Below are 10,409 nucleotides of genomic sequence, written 5' to 3'. Positions count from 1 at the left end.
CCATATAGTCAAAGCTATGGTTCTTCCAGTAGTCGTGTACAGATGTGAGGGCTGGATCATGAAAAAGGCTGAGAGCCAAAGAATTGATTCTTTTGAACTGTGGTGCTGGAGAAGACTCTTGAGAGTCCGTTGAACAGCAAGGAGATCAAATCAATAAATACTAAAGGAAATCAACCCTGAATATAGCTCCGATGTGTTAGCCACCTTATGTAGAGGTGACTCATTGGAAAAGACCCTGATGCTGGGAAAGATCGAGGGCAAAAGGAGAAGAGGGTGGCAGAGGATAAGATGGTTAGATAGCATCACCAACTCAATGGACATGAATCTGAGCAAACTACAGGAGATAGTGAAGGACAGGGAAACCTGGCATGCTGCAGTCCATGGGGTCACAGAGTCAGACATGACTCAGCAACTGAACAACATGAGAGTTTACTTCTTGACATTTTATTCCATTAGTGTACTTCCCTATACAAGTCCCACATTGTTTTGATTACTGTAGCTTTCTATATGCAATGAAATCAGGGAAGTGTGAGGTTTTGAGCTTTGTTTTTCAAGGTATTTTTGTCTCTCTGGGAATACTCAAAATTCCATATGAATTTTTGGATGGAATTTTCTCTTTCTGCCAAAAAAATGCCTCTACAATTTTGATAGGGGTTGCATTGAACTTGTGGATTACTTTGGGTAGTATTGACACTTAACAAAATTAGTTCTTACAGCCCATGAATATTAATGTCTTTCCATTTGTGTCTTATTTCTTTCAGCATCCTTTTGTGGTTTCAGTGTACATTTCTTTGACCTCCTTCATTAAATTTCCTCCCAGGTATTTTATTATTATATATGGCTTTGTAAATGGAATTGATTTCTTAATTTCCTTTTCAAATTGCTCATTATTAGCACATAGAAGTGCAAATAATTTTTTGCATGTTGATTTTGTATCCTGCAATCTTGTTAGACTCACTTATCAGTCCTAACACTATATTATATATTTTATTTATTTTAAATATTTATGTCTTCAAACATATTTTGCCTCTTCCTTTCCAATTTGTATCCCTTATATATATATATTTTTTCTTGCCAATTTCTCTGGTTAAAACTCCAGTACAATGCTGAGTAGGAAATGGTGTAAGCAGTCACTACTCTCTTGTTGCTCACTTTAGAGAAAAATATTTCACCATTGAGTGTGGTGTTAGTGCTGGATTTTCCATATATGGCCTTTATTGTGTTGAGATAGTTTCCTTCTATTCCCAGTTTAGTGAGATGTTTTCGGGCTTTTTAAAATCATGGAATAGTGTTAATTAAAAAAATGTTTTTTTCTTCATGAATTGAAAAGATCATATGATTTTCTCCTTCATTCTATTAATGTAACACGGAAGAGCAAATCTGACTACTTATTAGACCTGTTCCTTTTACTTTGTGTGAGAGTTGCTCAGTCGTGTCTTCCTCTTTGCAACCCCATGGACTATACAGTCCATGTAATTCTCCACTCCAGAATACTGGAGTGAGTAGCTTTTCCTTTCTCCAGGGGATCTTCCCAACCCAGGATTGAACCCAGGTCTACCCTCATTGCAGGTGGATTCTTTACCAGCTTAGCCAAAGGGAAGGCCTAGAATTCTGGAGTGGGTAGCTTATTCCTTCCCCAGCGGATCTTCCTGACTAAGGAATCAAACTGGGGTCTCCTGCGTTTTCTTTACCAACTGAGACATCAGGGAAGCCCTGATACTTTATTTACTTTACTTTTACCCCTGATACTTTCCTTTTACTTTAACCTTACTTTAATCTTTTTTTTAAAATTATTTATTTTAATTGGAGGCTAATTACAATATTGTAGTGGTTTTTGCCATACATTTACTTTAATCTTTATCCTCTGTTGCCTGTGCTAAGTTATGCTGACTCTGCACCTTTTCTAAAAGAATGTTGCCTATAGCTTGAAAATAGTTTGTCTTGTTGGAGGGTTACAGGAATATTGTGACCTGACCATGGGCTGACCTACCTGGATAGCTGCAAGAACAAAGAAGCCTACACCAAGGAGTCTGCAACAACTAACTACATTGTTCCCTCACCTTGCCTCTAAAAGTGCTTTTCTGAAAGCCTTAGAGAGTTCAGGATTTTTAAGGCATGAGTTACCAGTTTCCTTGCACGGCCCTTCAATAAAACTTTCTGCTCCAAACTCTGACATTTTGGTATTGTTTGGCCCCACTCAACATTGGGAACACAGACTTGTATTCTGTAACATAAATGTGGTATACTACCTTGATTGATTTTAGTATGTTGAACTATTGTTATTTCTGGTAGCTTTGGGTTGTTATATCTTTCTAATGAATTGACCCGTTTAGTATTATATACTGTCCTTCTTTGCCTTTCATAACAGTTTTTATGTTAAAGTCTATTTTGTCTGACGTTAGTATAGCCACCCCTCCTCTCTTGGTTACTATTTGCATGGAACACATTTTCCAACATTTTTCAATCTATGCATGCCCTTGGATCTAAGTTGGGTCCCTAGCTGATAGCATACAAATAGATTCTGTTTTTTTTTTAAAATCCATTTTGTCAATATATATCTTTCTATTGGGGAGTTTAATTCATTTACATGTAAAGTAATTGCTATTGGTGAAAAGCTTGCTATTTCAATTTTATTGTTTTCCACGTCTTATGCCCTTAGTGAACCTCACTTTCTCCATTACTGCCTTCCTTTGTGTTCAGTTGGGTTTTTTTTGTAGTGACACATTTTGATTCGTTTCTCATTGCCTCCTGTATATCGTCTATATTTTCTTTGTGGTTACCATGGTGATAACAAAACCATCTTAAAGTTATAACAATCAATTTTAAATTGTTACCACCTTAACTTCAACTGCCTATGGAAACTACCCTTTACATCTCTGCCTCCCTTACTTTATGTTAGTGCTGTCACAAGCTACATCTTTATACAATGTAACCAACTGACATAGATTTCCAATTATTCTTTAGGCATTTCTCTTTTAAATAGTGTAGAAAATGAAAAGCTGAGTTTTAAACCTAATCACAGTAATACTGGTTTTTACATTTATCTACATATTTACCTTCAATGGAGAACTTTATTTTTTGTATGACTTTGAACTCCTTTCAAGAATTCTTTCACTTCAACTTGAAGGACCTCTATCTAGTATTTCTTGTAGGTCAGGTGTTATGCTAACAAATAGCTGCTTATAAATATAATAACTTCCCTAAGAATTAACATCCCAATTTCTCAAGGTCTTTGCTTTTATATTGTATTCCTCTACCAGTATTTTCTTGCCTCCATTATCTGTGGCTCTGTAGTCTTTCTGTGGCTTTCATGAACTGTGCTCACTGTTTCACATGGTTTTCCCTAGCCTGGTATCTGAGATCCATTTTCAACAACACAGAGACCAATCCTTCCTGCAGCCCCCAGGAAGGTCACAACATTGCAAATTAACTCCACTCTGCTTTCTCTGGTTTGAAGGAGTAACTGGGGACTGGGCCACCGCTTCCCTCCATCCACACCATGCTAGGGAGGGAGTAGGTCAAGGATGAGTAAAAACATCACAAATTTTTCTAGCTTTTTGAATGGGGCTTTTTCTTGGTTGGGCATTTGCTTGGATGTTACAGTTATGTGATTTCCAGAAACCTTATAAAGTCATTTTATTACTCTCTAGTTGTTTTAAAAAATGCTCCTATGGGCGAATGAGGATTTGGATCTTCCTAGTCTATCATCTTACTTTAAGCTTTTATCTTCTTCACATTGGAAGAATAATTTCACTGGTACAAAATTTTAGATTGGTTATTTTCTCCTTTTAATGCTTTAACTATTTTATTCTAGTCTGTCTGTGCTTGCAAGATTTTGAAAAGAAGTTTGATATAACTCTTACCCTTGCTTTGTTATAGGTATAGCAATTCTGCCTCTCTGGTTCCTTTCAAGAATTTGTCTTTGATCTTCTGCATTTTAAATATGATTTACATATGTGTAGACTTTCCTGGTATTTATTCTTTTTGGTATTCTATGAGCTTCCTGGGTCTGTGGGTTGGTGTCTATCATTAATTTTCAGAAATTCTTAGTCATTATTGCTTCAAATATTGCTTGTCTTTCTCCTTCCCTCCCTCCTTTTCTTTCTTCCTCCCTTTTTCTTTCTTGTCTTTCTTCTTCTTCTATATTCCCCTTACACCCATGTTATACATTATGTAACTGTTTCACAATTCTTGGTTATTCTGTTTTGTAATTTCCATTTTTAAAATATCTTGGGATTTCAGTTTTGGAGGATTCTATTGATGTTTTTTCAAGTCACTGATTCTTTCCTTGGTTGTGTCCAATCTGTTGATGAGCCAAATCAAAGGCATTCTTCGTTTCTATTACATTATGCTTCATTTCCAACACTTATTTTTCATTCTTCCTCAGAGTTCCCATCTATCAACTTAAATTACCCATCTGTTCTTGCATGTTGTTCATTTCTTCTTTCTGTTGAAGAGCTTCATTTAAGAGTAGGTCCAACAAATTCTTTTAGTTTGCCTTCATCTGAGGATGTCTTTTTCCTATGCATTCCTGAAGGATAGTTTCAATGAGTACAGCATTTCCAGCTGGCAATTTTTTTTTCCTTTCAGTAGTTGAAAAAATATCAACTCTTTTCTGGCTTCCACAGCTTCATATAAAAAATATACTTTCACTTGAACTGGTAGCTCCTACAGATAATGTATCATTTTGCTCTGGCTGTTCTCAATATTTTTTGTCTTTAGTTTTTAGAAGTTTAATTATTATGTGTCCTGGCATGGATTTCTTTGGGTTTATTCTATTTGGGGTTTGCTCAGTTGAAATCCTTAGGTTTGCACTTTTCACCAAATTTGGGAAGTTTTCAGCCATTATTGCTTCATGTACTCTTTCAGTGCAATTCTCTTTCTATTTCCTTTCTCTGATTCCAAAGATATGAATGCTGGCTTAAAAAATGTTACACAGTGGAGAAGGAAATGGCAACCCACTCCAGTACTCTTGCCTGGAGAATCCCATGGCTGGAGGAGCCTGGTAGGCTACAGTCCACGGGGTGGCAAAGAGACAGACACGACTGAGCGACTTCACTCACTTTCTCCCTGAAGCCACAGAAGTTATAGAGCTTGAAATTCTCTAGTTCTCTGAGAAGTCATTTCATTTTTTAAATTAAAAATAATTTTTGAAAGTCTTCATTGAAAAAAAAAAATGTTACACAGGCCCCTGAGGCTCTGCTTATTTATTTTTAAAGCCATTTTTAAATGTTTTTCAGAATGGGTAAATTATATTAACTTGTCCTTAAGTTCACTAATTTTATCCTCTGTTATATTATTTTTTTATATATTCATGTTTCCTTTTGCTTCAAAATAACTTCTTTGCCTTTTTAATAGTACCTATGATGACAGTTTTAAAACCCTTTTCAGATAATCTGATTCATTTCAGTGTTGATGTCAGCTGTTTATCTTTCCTTATTCAAATTGTGATTTTCCTGGCTTGGTATTATGAGTGACTTTCTGTTGTATCCTGAACATTTCAGTTTAGTATGTTAGGAGACTCTGGGTCCTATTTAAATCTTTTTTAGAAGGCAGTCACCTTAATTTTAGCATGCTGATTCTGGCCCACTTTTGTCAGCTGTGGTTACAATGGAAGTTTAGGCTTCAGAGCCTTTGTAGTGCTTTTTTCTACCTGACTTATCTGGTATAATGAGTGCTACCACTGCTTTCTGCTTGTGTTAGCTCAGAGGGTGGAAGGGCTTTCCCCAGGCCTGTTGCCCTGTGTCTCTCAGTAGGGAATGGAAATTTCAGGTCTTCAAGGACAAAGAGGCTTCCCTGGCTGGTCCTTTATTTTTACAGTGTTCTCCCTGCCTGTGGAAATGGAGGAGCTTCCTGGGATGAGCACTTGTTGTGGCAAGGCATCTCTTGTTGATACCTCCTGGCTACTACAGTGTCTCTCAGTGGGAAAGGCAGGGATGGAATGCCCTTCACCTAGTTTATTATTATTAGTGGGGGATAGGGTCTTAATCAGTCCCTCTTGCTGATGCTGCCATGCTCACCTGTCAGAGGGACTCTTTTTCAATCTGGGGGAGAAATGAGCCTCCCTGGGCTGCCCTTCTATTCTTAAGTTAGAGGTCAGGAAATAGCTAAGTCGGACTGCCTTCTTCTTTTGGGTTGTTGCTCCAGTCCTGGAGTCCCAAACAAGTTCTCTTACCACCTTTCAGAGTCTTCCTTTGGTTGGCTCTTGTGTTATTCACAGGGTTTAAAAGTTGTACTTAATTGGCAGGAGCAGTGATAAATGAGTCTACAACATCTTGTCTGTGCCAGAAGTCCAATAAACAGGATTTTAGAGTACCAAATTCTGAAGAGAGACAAAATTTTAAGGCGGCCTTGGGTTCCAAATAGCCTACATACTCGCTTGGTGTCTTACACAGGATTTCAGTTATTTAAGCCACATGAAATACATTTAAAGCTCCTACCTCAAGGCCTGACACAATGAGTCATTCAATAGGTATTTAATATCTTTCCCTAGAAATCATCTAGTTCAAATCATTTGTTTTAAACACAAGGCAACAGAGGCCTAGAGAAATGAAGAAGCCTTTCAAATGTGCTGTGACTCACATATACCCAAGTGACATTTTCCCCTTAAAGAATTGACATTGCCAATTCTTGATTATTTGGTTCCTTGCTTCTATGCAATAGCTTCTATGTGGTTCAGTTTGACAGGATTTGCCAATTTATATATGAAAACAACTCCAAATTTACAAAATGCTTTTGCAGTTACAACTTCCCTTGCTTTCCAGAATCATAGTGTGAAACTCACAGGAAAGAGATTATTAGTATTTTGCAAATAAGAAAACATAGTAAGTTCCTCAGCTGCAACTAATGCAATAAGTTATCATGGGACTATACAGTGGATAAATTCCAAGTACAAAGTTATATTCCATGTCATACCCTGATTGAGAGATCAAATTATGCTTAGAGAATCTGTTGGTAAAAAATCCTGCCAGATAGATGAAATTATCCATTTGAACAGGTCACCTCAGGGAAGAGGGTATGTTATATCAGAAAAGAGGTTGAGGATTCCAATAGAGGGGAAAAGGGTATATGTGAATGAACAAAATGTGTTGTCAGACAGTATGGTTTGTGAGTTAAATGGGTGTCAGTCTTGCTCTCCCAGCTCATTAAAGCTAGCTAGACTCTGCACTCCATAGTCTGTTCAGAGCCAGGCATCCTCTCTGATACTTGTCTTATTTTAACATCAATATTTAACCTACCTGCAGATTTTGTCTTTATAATGAGGTTCATCCATTAAGGCTAGGTCAGTGTACATTTCTTTTTTGAAGGTATGCCACTTTTCCTCTAATTTGTAACTATTACATGGTAACCTCACACACATAAAAAATTGAAGCTTTGAAATTCTAGGTCAAAAAACTGTTATCAACAAAATATCTTCAAATTGGACACAAGTGCAAAATGGGGCCAGTGAACAATTTGACACTGGACTAAACAAATAACAGTGAATATTTTTACAGCATCACACACCCATACCCCACTGGTATGACAGGTTCAAGATAACACACAATAGGAAGTTTAAAATCAATCATATACACTGTTGTACCTTATAAAGTTCAGACTTGAGCTGCTGTGATAGTCATTCTGTAAACCTGGGGCTAATGAAAAGTCAGGTTTTCAAAGAACCTACACAGCCTGGGTTCTGATTTATATATCAGTTGCATGACATTCATGCAGGTATATGGCTAATATTATCACACTACAGGTAACAGTGATCATATATTTGAATAGTACTTTTAAAGATGCCTGATTGATACAGAGAAAAGGACAGTTGCTTCACCATCTCTTTGGTTTGTATGTCTGGCTTAACATGTCCTAAAGTCCTATGGTACTCAGCTGGACAATATCAAAGTTAGAGTACATGCATGCAGGCTTCAGTCAAGTCCAACTCTTTGCAACCCTATGAACTGTATCCCGCCAGGCTCATCTGTCCACGGGATTCTCCAGGAAAGAATACTGGAGTGGGTTGCTGTGCCCTCCTCCAGGGGATCTTCCTGACCCAAGGATTGAACCTGAATTTCCTGTGGCTCCTGCATTGCAGGAGGATTCTTTACCTTTGAGCCACCAGGGAAGCCCCATAGTTAGAGGTCTAGCATTAAAGCAGATTTTTATTCTTGGATAAATTCTCTTCATCTGAATGAATGCCCAAATAACCTGTTCAACAAGATGCTACTAAAGTTACAGTAAACATATACACATATACAAACTCTGAGTTACATTTTAAAAAGACTGAATTTGTTACCTGTTCCTAAGCCTGATATACTGTTAACTAGAATATAGGACATGCTCTATTTCAAAACTAGGGGGAAGAAATTAGGATACATGCTCTGCATTCTTATTGACATTTGCAAAATACGGAAACAACCCTGTCAGCAAATGTGATGTGGAGACATAGAAAGACTTTATGTGAACTGGTATGGCCAACTGCATGTGAGGTGGGGTCAGAGACGTGAGTCTTTGAACAGTGATCACCTAGTGACTTTGGTGCATATAGTCTCATCTGACCCAGGGAGAGGGGTGTCAAAAGGTGGTTTATCTACAAAGAGGCAAAGAAGGAACTCAGGACACATAAGCCTTGGAGGCATATTGATGGGAGAGGATACCACCTACCACCCTTTACCCTTTAAAAGAAAAGAAAATTCAGGACCACATAACCTAGAAGTGAAAATTGTCAACACAGAAAATACACAGAGCATTCTAAAGGAAAAAAAAAAATTCTACCAGTGTAAAATATAACCTTAAAAGAAAATATGTTAGCCATAATACTAACTGGAAAATAGGATCTAATTTGGACCTTATTAGAGCATATTCAATCTTAATTAATTGTCATTCTGGTCATCCTGGACTGCCATATGCTCCTTTTGATTAACTGGCCAGATGTATTTCTGTACCTTCTCTTTCCTCCTTCTTTTCTCTTACCTTCTCCACAGCTCGTATTCTGTAAGGGCTAGTGTACAGCTCTCTAAAGAGTCAGAGTACAAAGTCATGAAAATGGTTGAAAGGCAACAAAGCTTTGGAAGAGAAAGAGGCTTTTAGGTAACCCCCAAAGCTTTAGAAAATGCCAAGGAGCAGGGCACCAGATTTAACATAGAAGCTGTTGGTTTCATGCAGGCCAACTTCTGAAATTTTCTTTTTTTAGCCCCAGCAAGACACATGGGCCTAAATTAGATAGCTTTCAAAGAGTACTTGCCTTTTGTGAAGACAAGTTACAATCACAGAGCATGTAATACACGTCTACTTGCACTGACATCGAAAGGAGACACGGGCTGCTGTGACTGGTGATAAAATCAATACTTCCCATTTAAGGGGAAGGCGAAGACTGTCAAGTCTCATAGCCAGGGAATCAGAGAAGACATGTTCCATATGGCTTGAAAATCCTTTTTTTTTTTTTTTTTTCTGCCTTGAAAAAGCTTCTACTGCTGCCATCAAATGCTGTGAAAACAGAACTTCCTCCAAAAGGGCAACAAACTAAGAGTCCTTTACGACCCCAAATCTTTTCCCTTATCCTTTTCCTGTTTGGTTTCATCTAATAATTGTCATCTTTTTACATTATATTAAAAAAAGTAACCTCATAGGAAAAAAATTAAGGCTTAATTCATTTCTAATTTTTGTTTTGAAATGTCTATATAAAATGTCAGGTCTAGATTTGGCACTTAGAAGAAAGTAACCAGATTTGGTTATAATCATATCTGCCTGTATCATACATGGAATTCTGGGAAGGAGAGGCCTGAGGGTGGGGGAACGATTTGGTACAACAGACATCATTAAATCATTTACTTTGGAGACAGAGAGAAAATGAGAACAATCTTCCTAGGAAGAAACCAATCTCAAAATATAATATTCCCCTTTTGAGAAAACTTTACCTTTTCCCACACACCTGTTTTTTTAAAAAGCCACTTTATAAAATGTTCTCATAGAAAGATTTCCCAGTGGTACATCAACGCTTAATAGCATCAAGAAAAGGTGTTATGTGTTAATAAAAATCACTATGTAACAAAAATCTGATATAGTTATTAAACTTCTCTTTCTGCTAAATTCAGGCCAAGCTTAAATATTTACAATTTTTATTTGAAAACATCTCTTAAAAAGACTCTGATTCCTTCTTGTTGGAAGTGTTCAAGGAAAGATTTTACTTTCAGTGAAGTTTGAGGTGTGTCTCAGAAAAAATATGTTGATGCATGTTGACAGGCATGACAACTATCTTGGTAGTAATTGAACACAGTTTCTAGGGTGACTTTCCAAAAGATACCTGTGCCTAATACATGTACCATAAGCTTTCTAGTCTTGCCAAATTAGTGCTAAATAAATCTTCATGCTTTCTGTCATACAGCAAACCTCAGCCTTAAATTTTTTCTTTAAAAACTTGGACTATT

At 37.1% G+C, this 10,409-nt stretch overlaps 1 protein-coding gene across 2 annotated transcripts in view; it reads right to left on the bottom strand.

Annotated features, from left to right (window-relative positions):
- Positions 1-10,409, bottom strand: part of MTMR8 (myotubularin related protein 8) — a 256,913-nt gene that overhangs the window by 21,468 nt on the left and 225,036 nt on the right. The window lies entirely within an intron of this gene.

The sequence above is a fragment of the Cervus elaphus genome, chromosome X, assembly GCF_910594005.1.
Source record: "Cervus elaphus chromosome X, mCerEla1.1, whole genome shotgun sequence".
Taxonomy (NCBI): domain Eukaryota; kingdom Metazoa; phylum Chordata; class Mammalia; order Artiodactyla; family Cervidae; genus Cervus; species Cervus elaphus.
This window is presented reverse-complemented; position numbering and strand designations above follow the sequence as displayed.